Source organism: Passer montanus, unplaced genomic scaffold (genome assembly GCF_014805655.1).
Source record: "Passer montanus isolate IOZ18808 unplaced genomic scaffold, ASM1480565v1 scaffold15, whole genome shotgun sequence".
NCBI classification, from domain to species: Eukaryota; Metazoa; Chordata; class Aves; order Passeriformes; family Passeridae; genus Passer; species Passer montanus.
In genome coordinates, this window is record NW_024362051.1 from 11,451,566 (window position 1) to 11,468,412 (window position 16,847).

The window sequence follows — 16,847 nt, forward strand, 5'->3', positions numbered from 1 at the left end:
CAGGTGCCCAGAGGAGCTGTGGCTGCCCCATCCCTGGAAGTGTCCAAGACCAGCTTAGAAGGGGCTTGGAGCAACCTGGGATAGGGGAAGGTGTCCCTGCCCATGGCAGGGTTGGAACTGGATCCTATTCAAGGTCCTTTCCAATCCAAACCATTCTATGATGTGTCTCCTTCCATATCCCTCAAATTTAGGGGTGGGCATAGAACTAAACTATTTGTATTCGGTCCAAAGACCCTATTTTTAATTTAAAACCTGCAGAATCTGTTAAAGGCACCCAAAACTACCACTCTTCAGTCACTGTACAACCTTTCTCCATTGTGCTGGTGATGCAGCAGTACCTGGGAAAGAGGACAGTTGTTCCTTTTTCACACAAGATGTAAAAAGCTTTAAACACATTTTTTCATGGATGGGAGGCATTTTTCCAAACAGCATCAGCACATTCAATAGCATAACTCTGGCTGCTGAAGGAGCAGTTCAGCCTTATCAAAGGTAATGGCACAGCCCTTGATGCTGCAGAGAGAAATCACCAGAAATGCATCAGTATTTTGGGGAGTCACTTGAGGTCTAATGCCCTTAAAGCACCTCCATTCAGTCCTCACTCGCACACCAAAACCAAGTTTCATGCAAACATGGACCTGGAATCTGCTCCCCCGTGCTGCAGTGCAGCACCCCAGAGGACGTGTCTGCAGTCACCCAGCTCCTGCAGGTTTGTTCTGGTTTTCAGCTGGTACACTCACTACTGAGCTAATAATCCCTGTGCTCACGAGGGAGTGTTTGCCAGGCCCTTTCTGGCAGCAGCACAAGGACACCATGACAGATTGCAGCCAGGACAGCTGCCCCTGCACACAAACATGACACTGGTGACACAGAGCTCTCATCCTGCAGCAGGAATGCGCTCACCCTGGGAAGTCCCGAGGTTTCCCTAGGTACATTTAGCTACCTGTGGCTTTTTGCTTGCATTTAAAAATAATTTCCCACAGCACAGTAGTCTGAGCACCCGTATCCAATACACATTCCATTTTCCATTGCAGCTGAATCACCAGGAAAATGGTGGAGACCAGCTAACAAATGATTGATGACCAGTGAGAGTCACCATGTCCACCAGCACTGACTGATTTGGAAATTGGATACCAGGAGTGATACATGGCAGGCAACAGCATCCTAGGGCTGAAACAAGGACAGGAAAGACCTGAATTGGTGCTATTCCCATTTTTTAAAGGAATGTCTAGATTATGGTCCAACTCTTTTCATCACCAGGTAGTGCCTGGCAGACTGGTCAAACCAATAAAATTTCAAATAGGCAGCAGGGGTACCCAGCTCCTATTGATGTTCAATTTGTCCTAAAGCATCTAATGTTCTGGCTGAACATACTCCAGGTGTTTGTCCAAAACACTACAAGAATCACAAAATAGTCTCTCCTGGTGGACCATTGCAACCTGCCAGTCTGTGGTCCCTTCCAGGGATGAGATTGCATTTAGCCTTTGTTTCTCAACTGAAAATAAAGCCATAATGCAACACTTCAGCTGCAGAGCCTTCTGAATAGGATTGAGGAAATTTGCATGACTGAAAATAAAGCCATAATGCAACATTTCAGCTGCAGGAACAGAGCCTTCTGAATAGGATTGAGGAAATTTGCATAAAGCTTTTATTTGTAGCTTTTCAGGGAGTTGACGATGCTACACACCAGCTGTTGCACATGAGCACATCTGTACAAATGAGAGCACACTCCACAAACAGCGTGAGCAAAATAAATTTAAAAAATTAAAAGAGAGACCTCCCCTTTGCAGCACTGATCTAGTGACAGACAGCCCTGGGGATAAGGAGCAGAGACCAAGCTGCTACCTCAGGAATTCTCCCTTCCTTTCCTCCAGTCCTTGCTTGTAGCAAGTTAGATGTTTGCAGAGCCCTTTTTTTCCTAAAGCTGTTGCACACTCACTTCATCCCTGCTGCTGCCTGTCCCTCCTTCACTGCAGAGGCTCATCCTTGGCTGAGTTATTGCCTGCCCAGGTCTGTCCTCCTGTCACTGGCTCAGGATTAGACACAGCAAACAACACCCAGGGCCCAAATGCTATTTTTGTCTTGCATCCATCATGGACATGCTTGGTCCATGTGCTGTTGGCTGGAGTGCTGATTTTAGGGGACACACTCAGCCTTGCCCAGCACAGCTGGAGATGCCATGGGGCCTGGTTCCAAAGATGAACAGGACAGAAACACTCGTGATTCACTCTGGCATTAGCCTCCATGGAGCACACAAGTGGAAAGGACCTCCCGGGTCATCAAGTTCATCTCCTTGTCATCACCAGTAACCACATCACTAGATCAATTAGAGCTGTTTGATTGGCCTATCACAGCTAATGGGCTCCTCCATCTGGCAGGGGAATAACAGGATCCAGAGGTGATGCCAGGCTGGAAACAAGGGGTGACCATTTAACAGTGCCTGGGTCAGCCCAGGGCACCCACAGATTTTCAGTCTGTCTTCAGTCTAGCCTGAATGTCGTGCCAAGACCATTTCATCCAGTGGCTTTCTGCTCCAAAACTGAGTCTGGGAACGTCTGGACAGCAGCTCCATGGTTTGTGAACAGCAACAAAGAACAGCAGTTCCCATCAGCTGTGTAATGCAGTTACTGAGGTTTGGTTGGGTTTTGGTTTGGTTTTCCTTTAAGGAATTGCAGCTTCCCTGGGCAGCACCAAAGAAATCAACCAACAAGCTGAAAGAGGAGGTTCAAAAAGGGAGGAAAAAAAATTACTGCTCTGAGCAAAACAAGAACTAATTCTAAAGAATCCTCTGGCTGCAGCTTTAAAACCCACCCTAAGTGCTATGCCCATCACCAGGTTTACAAAAGCAAGGAGTTAAATGGAATTTATTATTTGTTTTCAAGATATTGAATCAAATAATGAATCAAAAATTACCATATGCATGTGCCCTTTTCTCACATGCTTTTGAAGATGCCCTCTTGCAGATCAGACTGACATCTAAGATAATTAGCATATCTTCAGACTGGAGAATTAATGAATAACAAACAAATAATATGTCTCTCATACTCACTAAAAAAGCCTGGGCAACCTCTGTTCTAATATTTTCTCCTAAGCAAACATGTATACACTGCACCATGGTTATAGTGGTGCTAAGATTCACTTTCTAATCATTATCAGTTCCAGAAAAAAAAAAATCCCAGAAAAACCCAAAGACTTGAGGGGAGTTAAATTATTTTTCAGGCAAAATAAGATGCTTTGCTTCATTCTTGAGTTGTCCACATTTCACATAAACCCAAAATACCTCACTTAAATGATGCAAATCACTGTAACAGCAACTGCACATCACTTCAATATCCCAGACACACACAAAAATAAGCATTTTCATTTAAACATTTTCATTCCATGGGGCTATGTTTCAGCTATGTGTGGGATGCTTAGACTATGTGATTTAGTGGAATTACCCAGAAATGACAGCACATTCTACACAAGGGATCATGAATTTGTGTTAAGAATGTAATGGAGAGGATTTTGAATCCCTAAGTAACAGGACATGAATTCACCTTGCACTGAGCAAAGGGACAAACAGTTAAGTCCTGCTCAGGGATGAAGACACCCCTGCAGCTTCTCACTGGAGATTTGTGGGACCCCTCAAGATGCAACAGCCTTGAAAAGGTGCAAAAAGAAACAAATCTAAGTATTTGCACATGATTATGGCAGTGCCCAAGGGAATAATTTACTCAGTCTTTCCCCATTGAGTGGGCATCCAAAGGCCTTTTCCCAACATCCTACTCAGTGCAATGGGAACAGACAACTGAGGACCAAAACATCAGTGTGTGCTGAATGCTGATGTGGTGATCTCTCAACTCTCACTTCTCTGAGCTGGGGAGCAGCTCCTGGTGAGGTTTATGTAGGTCACCATCAAAGCAGGATGGAGAGAACAATCTTGAAGGCAAGATTCAGCTTGAGGCCAGGACCAACTCAATAAAATGCTCAGAAATGCTTCCCCAAGTGCCATATAATGAATTCCAGGGTTACCCCAAGGTGCAGAGTGTAGTACCCTGAGGACAGGCTTGAATAGGTAGGACCTGCACAGTAAAGATACAAATATTAAATTCAAATGAAAACAGACCAAGGCTACTGATGCATAAAGTCTTTTAAACTAAATATTGTGGGAAAGCCAACTGTTTGACAAGACATGTGGCTTGGGAAAATTCAGTCTCCAGTGGAGAAGTCATGAAAATTTAGTATCCTTGAAGAAAAGGATAGGAGAGAAGCCAAAAACAGTCAGGGGGGAACAGCAGGGCTGCAGGCCCAGCTGACAGCCCTGCCAGGGCTGCAGAGAGGGAACAGCACAGGACACCAGGTGTGCATTTCTACCCAAAAGGGCAGGGGAGTGAACAGCAGTGCCCTGGTTTCAGATGGGGCTATTAACATAACCAGCACCTTGGAAACCTGGTGGGGGGAAGATAAGCAGCAGAACATGGTAATGAGTGGGTACAAATCCAACAGGAATGAGAGTGGGCTGGGCAGGCGGAGGAGCTGGGCACTGAGGAGAGCTCATCAAAGAGCTCAGCCAAGATAACTGTATCAACAAATAGTTGATGCTGTTAGGATTGCAGTCCCATGGCCAGACATTCTAATTATTCCATCCTCCACCCACCCAGAACAGGCCAACAACAGCCAAACCTTGAGGGAGACGAGTGAGGCTGTGATGGATATAAGCAGAGACAAACAAACAGGAGATGTCCCTCTCCCTGTGCAGATGGGATCACTGACAGGAGGGAACATGTTTACATTGAAAATGGAAAGTTACTGCTCCCTCCAGCAGTAATTTATGACCTCTGGCACAAGAGCCTCTTCAGCACATCCTGAACAGCACCAGGAACCAGCAGATTTGATTTCAAGTGTATGGCCAAGGGCTCTTTGCACCTTAAAACTGACAAATCTTGAGGGCAGCCTTGAAAACCTGCTACTGTGAGTTAGCTTGAAGAGGGTGCTGCCTAAGCACACAGGCACTTGTTCAAAGAAAATTAAAAAGGAAAAACCCTTAAGGAAAAACACACCCAGGAGGTGGGAAGACCATTTGAAGAAGTCATTAGAGTAAACGTGTATTGCTTAAGGGAAAAAAAAATCAGAATAAATGCTAGTGTGCTTAAAGTGAGACAATTAACAGTAAAATGAGACTAAGGAGAAGCACTGTCCAAATAACAAAAATGTAAAAACCAAGTCTAAAATCTAAAGTTACAACTGTGCCAAAATACTCCAAAGACTGAGAAGAGTTTTCCAAGCCACAGCAGTAATAACAAAACACATTGAAGAGTCCTTGATCACAGGGCTAAGGGAGCCTCCAAGGAAGATAACAGCAGAGCAGAAAAGCTAAATTAACTTATTCACAATAAGCTGATAAATCCTGATAACACAGAGCCAGTCAGGGATTAAATCCCCCTCCCAGCAGCACTGAAGGTGCTCAAATGTGCAATCACCCAGCTCAGGCTCCTTAGAGCACTTTGGGGGAAAGGGAGGAAAGCTCATAAAAACAGGGTAACAAAGCACACAGAGAAGTGACAGACTGGGCAAGACTCATCCCAGGTTTCTGGGAGACAAGTCCTGCCTCATCAGCCCCTCTGAGTCCTCTGAAGTGTGGGTAGGTGGGCACTGCTTGACACCATGAACTTCTCTTTCTAATGAGCCAGTTACAAGAAAGTAAGGTGCCATCAAGTGAAGAGAGAGTTTCTTTGAGTTAAAAATGGTTAAAAATGGAAGCAGTAATAAGAGGTCAGCTCTCCCAGTGGAGGTGAGACCTGACAGGCATCTCTGCAGCTCAGCTTTTTGTAAATTACTACGAAAAGGCAATTAGCAAAGGGACAAATTGAATGAAACAAGAGAGTTCAAAGCTTCGAGTCAACTGAGAGAAAACCACAAGCCACTCAGGACACAGTGGCTGGACAATAAAGCAGCAGAAAAATTTTCAGTTGAAAAATGGAGAGAGAGGAGAAAAGCTTGCTGTGCTCTACCTGCACATTACAACTCCACAGTAACCATCACTGTCAGGGGTGTATTAAGGAGTTCTCTGGCTAAGGTCACAAATAAATGTCACATCATTGCTGAGGAGCAATCAGGAGGGTTTAGCACCCGATAGGAACTGTTCGGAAACATGGAAAGGATAAAACAAATTATTTCTATCATGCTGCCTCACGATTGCTGGGCTGCCCAGGGGCACAGTTGTGGCACTGTGGCCTTCCTCATCATCATCATAACAGGGATTTAGAGAGGGAAAAGGGTACAGGGAACACCTCTCCTGGCCACAGAGGAGCAGAAATGGGAATGGCTTTTGTCTAAACTCACAGCAACTCCCACGGTAGAAAACAGGCTATAGAGGGAATATGCTCATGACTGTCCACAAAATGAGGAGGAACCCACAGAAAATAAAGAGTAGCTGTGTTCAGCACTAGAATTAATGGATACTAAATAAATTATCGTATAGTAGATTTAAACAAACAAAGGGAAGTTTTTTTTTCCCCTCCCCACAAGACGTAATTGCATTGTGGAACTCATCGCCCCAGGATGTTGTGAGTGCCAAACACCTCAAGAGAGTCAAAAGTCAATTAAACAAATTCATGGACAGGTCCATCAGTGGCTATTAAACATGATGATGGAGATGCAGCCTCTGGCTGACAAGGCTCTGAACCACACAAAACTTTATCACAGGAGGATTTACTTTGTGCTTGCCCTGTTTGTTCCCCTCAACACCCACAGCCAACCATGGACCCAGGTATGGGTTATTCCAAGTTATTCCAAGCTGGGGCTGGCTCCCAGAGTTGAAGTGAGCATTTTCAGGTCTCAGCACATGCCAGCTCTGGTCTAGAGTTCTAGACTTCCTCTTTGTCCCTGTCCTGAAGTGACATTAATCTTTTGAACACAGGGTGGATTGCCAACTTCTTAGGCTAAAATTTTGGGCTTTAAGCCTCAGGAGATTCCAAGGACATGAAATCCAAAATCACACCCAGATGTCAGCCCTTTGTTTGGATGTCGTGATTTATACTATGAGTGACACTTCCTCTTCTGTCTCCCTAACAATGACAAAACAAAGAGCTATAAACAAAACCTGACTCCAGATGTTCTTTTGCCCTCATTAGCGACCAGCTTGGCTAATACTATTTCATCAGCCCTTTGTTTCAGGGTGGCAAGCCAACATCAGCAGCTCGAGGACACTTTGATGGGCTCCCCCCACTTGGGATGAGACAAATTCCCAAGACACTCCTGCCCAACACTCACTACAACAACAAGCACGGGGCTGAGTTACTGCCCTCGACAATGTTTGGTACGTGGAAAAACTTGTGCTTGCTAATTAGCACGATTGCTCCATAAAAATCCCCCTCAGGCAGCCGCGTGCAATCCTGTGAGCCCCAGCCCAGGTGGAGACAGCCTTTCCTCTTTGAAGAGCCTCCCCAGCACCCGAGGTGTCCCACCCACTCACCAGGTCTATTCCTAGACATATCAGCTCTGTTTGTTTTCCACACTGACTCTTACACCAGTGCAAAGGGTGAGAATCAGGCCGGACACATAAGTAGGCTACAAAACAAAGACTGTTCCTCTTCCTTTGAAGCCTGCTATCCATTATTTTTGATAAGAGGTGTAGCAGATTTATTTCTCTGGTTTGAGCTCTCCTAAGCCTCTTTACTAAGCCTGGCAGCGGGAACCTTAAAGCAGATGCCAAACTCTGCAATCTTTTTATGTGTGGTAGAAATAATCCCTTTTCCTGGTGCCTGGGAGAGCTGAACCCTGACATCCACAGGAGCTGCTTTTGGACCATTACCTGAGAGCCAAAGCACAGCCAGCAATGGTCTCTTCTCCCCACAAAGCCCCTTCTCTCTGTAGCCAACCAACAACCACACAATTTGCTTTTTTTCTGAGCTCCAGCTTCATCCTTGCGCCAAGATTGGGAAGAAATACTCAGATCTGACCCCAAAGCCCATCACACCCCCTTGTGCCAGTTCTTCTAACAAAGGATCCTTTACTCCTCCTCCTCCCACCTTCAGATGCTTTGTGAGTTGAAGAAGCTCAAAGAAGCTCATACAACAGAGCAACCCAGCTCCCAAAGCCACCCCTGCTCCCAGATTAACACAGGCCAAGCTAACAAGGTTCTTTGGCTTGGAGGCTGCCTTGGGCTCAGGAACTACATGAGTCACCAAATCCCAATGCCAAAGCCCCAGCACCAGGGTAATTGCAGACTTTTTGAACCAGATTATGCTGCAAGGACAGAGGGAAGCTAATGATAAAAGGAATAAATCGATGGGAGAGACTTGGCACCTCACTTTTGGCAGGGAGGAGCTGATCAACTTCTACTCTGGAGAAATAGGGAGTGAGAGAGGGAAGATTCACTTTCACTTGGCTCCCAGGATGTCCAAGGACTTTCACATCCCTGCCCAGAGAACAGCTGCTGTATGTCTTTACATCTCACAATGATAGATTCCTCACTTAAAAATAAATCAGAACAGCCTGGGATAGATGCCAGCACATTTCCCCCAGTTTTCCCACATCCTACATTTTAAAGGCAGCTGATGAGCTCCATCCTTGCTGATCCCTCATCCTTCCTTTAATAACTCCCCATGTTCCCATTAAAACCAGTGCATTGCCCTCCTCACCTTTAAATTTACCCCGAGCTGTAGTTCCCTACTTTGGCTGCTCTTACTCAGTGTTGTATCATGTGGTGTTACTGCTTCAACAGCACCAGCACTCTCTGAAGTTTTCTTTTTGTAACTTTTCTCCTCAGGCAGCACCACTGAACCCTTTGTGCAAGGAGAAAAAAAAAACAAAACACACAACCAAACCTATTCTGGGCTAATCCATCTCCACAATTACTACCTCATCAATCACTTATGATAATGCTTTAGAAGTTAAAATCAATAGTTCAGGCACAGCTGGAACCAACACTTACTCTCCACATATTGATCTTGATCTTTGGGTTGATATTTTTCCCCAAAACTTATAAAAGGGACCCAAGTCTGCAAACAAGGTGCCCAAGCACATCATGTTGAGCAACACAGAGGCTATCAAACCTGGGATCTCATTACACCCTGTGCCTCCCACTCCGGGTTGTGCTCCCTTGTTACATCTTGTTCCAAATTAGACTGAGAGCTCCTCGCGCCAGCGGCTGTGGCTCCCGTGGCACCACTGCACCAAACAGGATTAATAAGATAAGACTAAAGACAGCTCTCAAAAGCACAAAAAAACTTGCAAGAAACAAAGGGATGTGGGAAGGTCTTGCCCCTGCCCTGGATAAAGAACTCTCAAGATGCCTGAATAACTTCAGGACATCCATGAACTTGGCTTCTCTATCATGAGTTTCATTTTTCACTTTTAACCCCAGCACTCCACAAATTAAGTGAAACTAAATAAAAAGATGCTTTTCATGGTCTCAAATTTTATATTTTTTGAATGTTTCATCATCATAGCTCAAAGGTTTAAGTAGTCCATTCAAACTGGGTCATTTGTGTTGTAGACAACAGGGCACACTCGGCAAGCAAGGGATGAAGATTTTAGTGGCAAGAAAACAAGGAGCATGTCCTTTATCAGCAGGCTGCTCTGTCCTAGCCCAGGACCTCACATCCCTCAAAACATGGTTTTATCACTGTCTTCCTTCTGGTTTAGGACTTACCTTGGGAATTAAGCCACCCTGCCACACTAACATCTGGCTGGGGAGGTGCTGTCTGCTCAGCTTCAAACCAAACTGCACCCAGAGCCCCTGGTGCTGCCCTTCCCAGGGCACACAAAGATGTGACATTTGGGCATCTGGTCATCAATTCCCAGAGGCTTTACACCAACTGAACCAATTTTCCCATAGCCTGAAGAGGCTGACCTGGAGCAGTGTCTGGTTTTGATCAGTTGGGATACAGAAAAAGGAGAGATTTGCCAGTGGCCACCAAACAAGCCAGTTTTTAAGCTAAGGTTCTCTTTTCTCAGCCTGGAGCTGAAGCTGGGATTCAGTTCACTGTCCCCATCATCTTTTTACACTCATCTGATGAGCTCCATGATAACAGCTCAAGGTTTGGGAGAGCTCACAATGCACTGCCATTTCACCCAGCTGCAGCTGAGAGTTCCATCCCTCCTCATTCACCATGGTTTCTGTAACAGGAAGCTTTCAGTATGATAGGATTTGAGACCTCCAGGGAAGCAGTGACACACGACCTGCTGTTGTGAAGCTGAACTATTAGAATTATACTTTTTGGCCTGGGAATTCCTTTCTCCCCCTTCCCACCCTTCCCAAGACCATCCTCTCTGACTGTTCAATTCATCACTGGATTTTGCTTCCACAGGAACTTCCAACACCAAAAATAATGCCCAGGTAGTGGTCCTGGTGATTTTTCTCCAAGTAGGCATAGTGGGTCTGCCTTAATGGCAGCACCTCCTTGGACAGCACTGCTGTCCCTGGCACCATGGACCTCCAGAGCAGGTGGGTCTGGGGGCTACAGAGGGAACCCAGTGCCCACACAAGTGAGCACACTTACACTAGAGAACAGCACTAGAAAGCAGAGTTTTGTCATTCCATGGGAAATCCTCATTTTCAAACAAGATTAGTTTTGCCTTTAATCATCCTTCATCCAACCAGTGCTCAGGACAAGAGGCCTTGGAGGCAAAACTCAACCTCCCTGTCTTACCCTTTGCTTGCAGCTGTTGTTACAAAAACACACAAATGAGACCATCACATTTGCATGCCATTTAACTCAGCATGACAGTTTTCCTGCTGGAAAGAAAGTTTCTTCAGGCTGGGTGGTGTAGGGCTGCCCATAAACAAATCCATTTTCTACAGAAAAGGAAGAAGTTCGTTGTCTCCTGCCTTGTCCCAGAGCTTTGGAGTGAAGGCACTTATGGCAACAGCAAACAAGTGCTCAGCAGCACTTCAGTGATGTGGTTTAAGCAGAAAAAAACCCCTTTACTTGAGCATGGAGCTAAGCAGGCCCCAGGCAGTAATGGGTACATGATGAATAATAAACCCAGCTGAAGCAAGATGCATGAGTCAACCCAGATGAAGAGTTCTTCTTGGTTCCTCCCTCCCCCCTGCCTTTGGCTGTTCCTTGGAAAACCCATATGCATTAGAAGGGTGTCCACAAAACAAACATTTGGCTGCTTTCTTCAAGAAACCTTGGAGAGCCCAAAACTGGCTGTGTGGGCTGAGTACTCAGCGGGGTACAGTAACCAAAGCAAAGAGAAACGTCCTCAGGGGCTGTTAGAGCATTTGGGATGGGGGAAATGGAGCAGAAATCTTTGTAGAAAAGCTATTTACATCTGTTTGACCCTTGTAAAACAGGTCCCCAGGCTCTTCCCCACTCAAAGGCATTTGGATGACAAGGCTGCAGCAGCAGTTTGATCCTTCCCAGGGGAAAGGAACGGGGCAGAGCCACCACGGGTAACCACCAAGCAGACACATGCCACAGGCAGAGCAGTCCCACCTGCTCTGCCAGGCAGGAAGGGACAGCAGGAGGCTCCCTGGAAGGACCAGGTGCTGCCTCTTGGCTGGCAGTGCCAGGAGGAGCCCATGAAAGTGAAAGATACCTGCATCCTCCTCCGGACTCCACCTTGCCCCCCAGCCCTCCCCGCCAGGCAGCTCCTCCCTGGGAGGCTGTTCATCCCCTCCCACTCAAATCCCTTGATCTGCTTGCCAAAGCCTGGCTGCTGCAGGAGGGTCTGGCTGTCCCCAGGGCATGCAGGGCTGCAGCTCAGCCCTGGGTGCCACAGGGCCAGGTGGCCCTGGGTCTGCTCTCCCCTTGCTTTGCTCCAAATGCCCATTGCAGGTTTACAAGTTCACCCATCCCAGCAGCACGTGCTGGCCCCAAAGCTTGGGAAAGCCAATTCCGTGAGGTACAGAGAAGGGGAATCCCTTCTACCAAGAGTCTTTGCTGAAACTGATGTGGATGCACACAAGTGACCAACCCATGCCGGGCACGGCTCCTGCTGCTGGTCTGGAGCCAGGCTCACCCACAGCTCACTGCTCACTCTGCCTCCACATTTACTGCCACCACAACCTTGCTCACCCCAAGGCCAGCACCATCCCCACTTCTCCCTGAATCACAAGTGGCACCAAGCCAGGAGCAGTGTGGAGGTGGTCTGCCTGCCAGGGACCATGGAGAGCAGAGAAATGGGATGACAGAGGGCTGACTTGCACAGTTCTGCACCCAGCAACTTTGTGCCCTGGGAGCGAGACCACAGGGTCCATAAGAGGTGGCAGGTGAATGCTGATCCACCTGCACAGTATCTGTCCTCACAAAAAGAAAGTTTCAAGTCTGGTGTCATTCAGGACAGCACTGGGTGTGACAGCCAGCTCTGCTGCGGGGTTCTGTCATTGCTCATGCTGCAGGACAAAGCCTTGCTCTGTCCACTACTCCAGGAAAAGATAAAGTAGGTTTTGACTCCCCCTTCCACTGTGGATGCCCTGCAGCACCTGGACAATGTAGAGGACTGACACAAACCCCAGGAGCGCTCTCCCCCAGACCCAGAACATTGTCTACCCCATGCAAGCTCCCTCTTCCCTGGGCCATCCCACTGCTCTTGGGAACCCTCACCAGGCTCCACGAGCAGCCAAGTGAGCATGGCCTCCTCCTGCAGCCTGTTGAGCAAGCTGCAGTGGGTGGACACACACCCAGGCTAAACACAGCTCCGGCAGGGCCGCCCCCACGCGCCGTGGCTTGGGCCCAGGGCACCAAACACATTCTTGCTGTGGGTGCGCAGCTTGCCCTGCTCCTCCCCGGGAGAAGCCCGTCTTGCTCAACCCCACTCGGCTCTGGTTTCCCCAGTGCTGAACCCGGAACCAGATTTCACTCGTCACCAAACGTGCCAGCCCTTCTTGCCACACAGCTCTGTCCCCGGGCCGGGCAGGACGCGCCGCTGCCGGCGAGAGCTGCTCCATACCCCACTGCTCCATGTCCTGGGAGCAGGGCTGGCCCAGGCCTAATGGGGAGGAAAAGGCCTTTGTTGCAATTGCCATCGTCCCTAATCCCTGGTTTTGACCAGATCAGCCTGGGAGATGCTTGACACCTGAAGGACAGGGGTTTTAAAGCTTCCAGTGCCTCCTCAGCACAGCCTTTGCCTCCTTATGACACATCAGAGCTTTTGCAATCCAGGTTAGCATCAATCTGCCCTATTTCAACTTCAAAGCACTTCACAAACATTAACCAATTAATCCTCTCACTGCCCTCCAAAGGAGATGAGCATCGTTATTTTTATCTGTTTGCCCATCAATGAGAAGGAGAGAGTTAAGTGCCTCTCCCAGGGCTGTCTGCACTTGACTCCCAGCCCCAGGCTGGGGCCATCAGAGGGATGGACAGGTGCACCTCAGACACAGGAAAGGCTGCAGGAATCACAGCATCTAAATCAAGAAACTTTGGCTTCCTCCATGCCCCACATGATTCAGCTTTTGGAGCATTTTCTGTTCATCATGAGTCAATGACCTGGAAGAAAAATTGTCTGAGACAGGAGAGACAGAGGAGGCCACTGACACAGCAACCAGGACCAGCTGGAGAGCCAGGGACACACACACAGTAAGTGTTTTTAATAAGCCAGACAAGTCCCACATCTTGCAATAAGAGACAGAGCTCAGCATGGATGGTTCCAGAGTAAGGGGACAAGCTTTGATGTGACCACAGGCAGACAGCCAGCCAAAACACAGCATGAGCTACTGGCAGTGCTTACCTTCTGCTAAAAACTGGGGCAGAACATCCCAGCTCATTCTGCACTTTAAATGGCCCTTATTTCCTCCAGCTCAGGCAAAGCTTGGTTTGGGGAACCCTACAAACCTCTGAGGCTTTGGTACAGACAGAGAGCTGGGAAGGGAGCTGGCCTTCAACTGGGAAACTGCAGGAAGTCAGCAGGTGTCACACCAGCGTGGTGGCAGCTGGCTCAGGATGGGACACGTGTCACTGGGAGTGACGCTCCCCCTCAGCCATCCTCTGCATCAGCCAGGACTCACTCAGACACTGCCAACAAAAAGCACAGCACGCACGTTCACCAAGTCCATAATGTGTGTACCTCTGAGGTGCAACCAGAAAAAAAAATAAAAATAGTGTTTTATCACCTGAAATGACTATTTATTTGTTGAAGGCATGAGCCCATGAGCACTCCTCCCTCCCCCAGCAGCCAGGAGGGCTCAGGAGAGGGGAAGGAAACACCCTGATCCCGACAGCCCTGGGACAGCACGCTGTGCAGAGGGAGAACAGGGGGCACACATGCACAGGGGCTGAGCAGCAGAGCCCACCATCTGTGGTGGCTGCATTTATTAAACCTTTTCAGCAATGTCACTGCTGGCTGGGAGAAGGGACCTGAGCTGCAGGAGTGCTCCTGCTCCTCCTGTGACGCCGTGGGACAGGCCAGGCAGGGCTGGGGTGCTGCTCCCAGCTCCCTTTCACTTCAGCAATTTCTGTCCCCAGGGTTCCTCAGAGCATGTGACCTCTCTGCTTTTGCAACACCACTGACCCAGGGTGGGACTCCTGCCCCGGTGGCAGGGAAAGCCCACAATTGCAGGGCTCACAGGGAGGCACTGGTTCATTTTTCTCATAATTTCCAGTGGCTGGGGCTCAGCACTAACTGCTGGCAATTACTCATTACCACTCGCCCCGCGGTTCCACAGTGCTCACTAAACCCTGTGAAAATGTAGGAATCCCAAAGCCTTTTGGATGGAGAGGGGCAACCTTTAAACAAAGCTCTGCAATGCCAGATCAATACTGGACAGAGCTGAAATCAGTCCAGCGGCTCGCTGAAGTGGCAGGAGAATTTCAGGCAGATGAAATGCAATTCTCTAACTGCAGTTATTAGAGGCAGCGGGGGTAGAAGCCTTGCTGGATCTGGAATAGAAGTACCATCCCGAGGGAAAGCTTTTCTTAGCATCAAGAACCACTATATGTACTGTTTTAAACAGGTATTCAGAACATGCCTTGAATTAATTGCTAAGCACAGACCTCAAGTCACAGCAGCACCTCGAAAAAGGAGATTTTTCCACCTCCGCAGAGGGTGTCACATCTGCACCTCCAACACGGGCTCCAGGGAGGGGAAGCAGAGCTGTGGCTGCTCCCACAGGAATGCCCCAAGGAGCAGGGACAGCTCGGGGCTGGCTCACAGCAGACAGTGCCACCTGCTGTCACCTGGTCCCCGTCCCATCCCTCCCACCGGGGTCCCCAAGCAACCTCCCAGCTCGTCAGTTCCAGCCCCCATGCCAGCCAGACCCCAAAAAGCAGCCGATTTTCTACACGATATTCTTGTCTGCCCATCAGATCCTTCCCCTTCCCCATGTGGTTGTGTGGGACAGACTCTGAGCTGCTGGATGAGCCAATGTTTGTCCACAGCCTGCAACATACCACGGGATTTGACATCACATGCTGATATTGTTCACCAAGGAAAGAAGGAAAAGGCAGACACCAGCTCTGAAAAATGACAAGAAACAATTTCTGAGTGTGCCTTGTCACAAGAAACAATTTCTGAATGTGCCTTGTCTTCTTCCTCCACTGAAAACTCTGGTTTTTGTACCTTTCTTGAGCATTGACATCGCTCTTCCACTCCTGAACTTACCACCTGTTTTGTGGCACGAAGGAGCCCAAGCTGCTCAGAAACACCCTGGAACTGAGCAGGGAGACCACCCCACCCTATTCAAACACCGTGATCAGATGTGCATTTGGATCCTGCAATTGCATGACATGTCCACAAACTCAAAATACCTTAAATGACAATTACGGGGTTTACCTTGACCCCACAAGGATGCAACACCCTCACAAAACTCCTGTGAACTCCTCCAGGCAACCTTTGCAGCTGAGCTCAGACCAGAATCAAAATATGAGACAAAGCCACGAAGCTCAGCAGACTCTTAACATTCACCACAAGAAGCTTCTTAACAGATGGGTGGATTCTCCAGCATGTTTTCAGACTTAAAAGCATTTACCTTGCTCTTCTTTTTGATAAAAGTCATTAGAAGATGGAATCCCCCTCCACAAGAAAACTACTTGCCAAGCCTGTCTCAAGCCCAAATTTGCTTTTCCATTAACTGGCCACCAAGATCTTGACCAACAGTACATTAACCTTCTTCGTATTTGAGAAGAGAAAGGCCCAAGGATTCACTAGGACAGATACTTAAACCAGTTTGCAAAACAAAATTCAAGTTAGAGAGAAAATCCACACAAATACAAGGGAATGGAACTCATTGCCTGAAACACCCCTTCTCAAGAACCCTTCCTTACCCGGAGCACAACAAATCCAAATAAGAATGAAGTGTTTTTCAAGAGCCCACTCTGATTCTGCTGGGAGAGTTGTTGGTGAGCACAGGAACCCCTGCAAGAGCCAGCACAGCAGGGCTGCCCAAAAAGCTGGCACACAACAAACTCCTCTCTGCCCAGGAGCAGATGCAGAGGCAGCTCTGACACAAAAGCTTGTGCCCCTGAGCCATCTGAGAAAGGGCCACCCTGGGCAGGAGCCACCTAGAAAAAAAATCAGCTTGGTTGACACCCCTCCCAAATACGTGGCTTTAAAACCAAATAAACTATCATCAATCACACACCAGATTTCAAATAAAGCCCTACAAAAGCAGGGCAATGCCTGAGAGTATGCTTAGTCCCCTACTACCCCAAGTCTCATTATTACCTGAAAATCAACTTAATTTAAGAATTCACATTCAGCCTGCAAATCCCTCAAAGCCAATTACACCAGGATCCACTTCTTCCTGATGCACTTCCCAAAGCAATCCCACTGCTGGCTCTCCAGACCATCCAGCATCCCCCTAAATGTGGAGGGGGCACATATTTATGGTACCAGGAGGAGTCACATGCCTTAGGTCAGCTGAGCTTGTTTCCCTGTCTCCTTGTTTTCAATTTCCCTCCTTCAGTCAGAGTGTTAAA

The 16,847-nt window shown here is 47.9% G+C and overlaps 1 protein-coding gene across 4 annotated transcripts in view; it reads right to left on the bottom strand.

Moving 5' to 3' along the window:
• LOC120498769 (serine protease inhibitor Kazal-type 5-like) overlaps positions 1-16,714 on the bottom strand; it is a 41,613-nt gene extending 24,899 nt beyond the window's left edge. Inside the window, exon 1 of one of the 4 annotated variants that reach the window (XR_005626726.1) lies at positions 16,623-16,714. The gene's annotated coding sequence lies outside the window, so the exon portion shown is untranslated. Of the gene's footprint in view, positions 1-13,662; positions 13,775-16,593 lie in introns of those variants that run through there. The other 3 variants (XR_005626727.1, XR_005626728.1, XR_005626729.1) reach the window with 3 other exon arrangements.
• Between the last annotated feature and the right edge of the window lie 133 nt (positions 16,715-16,847).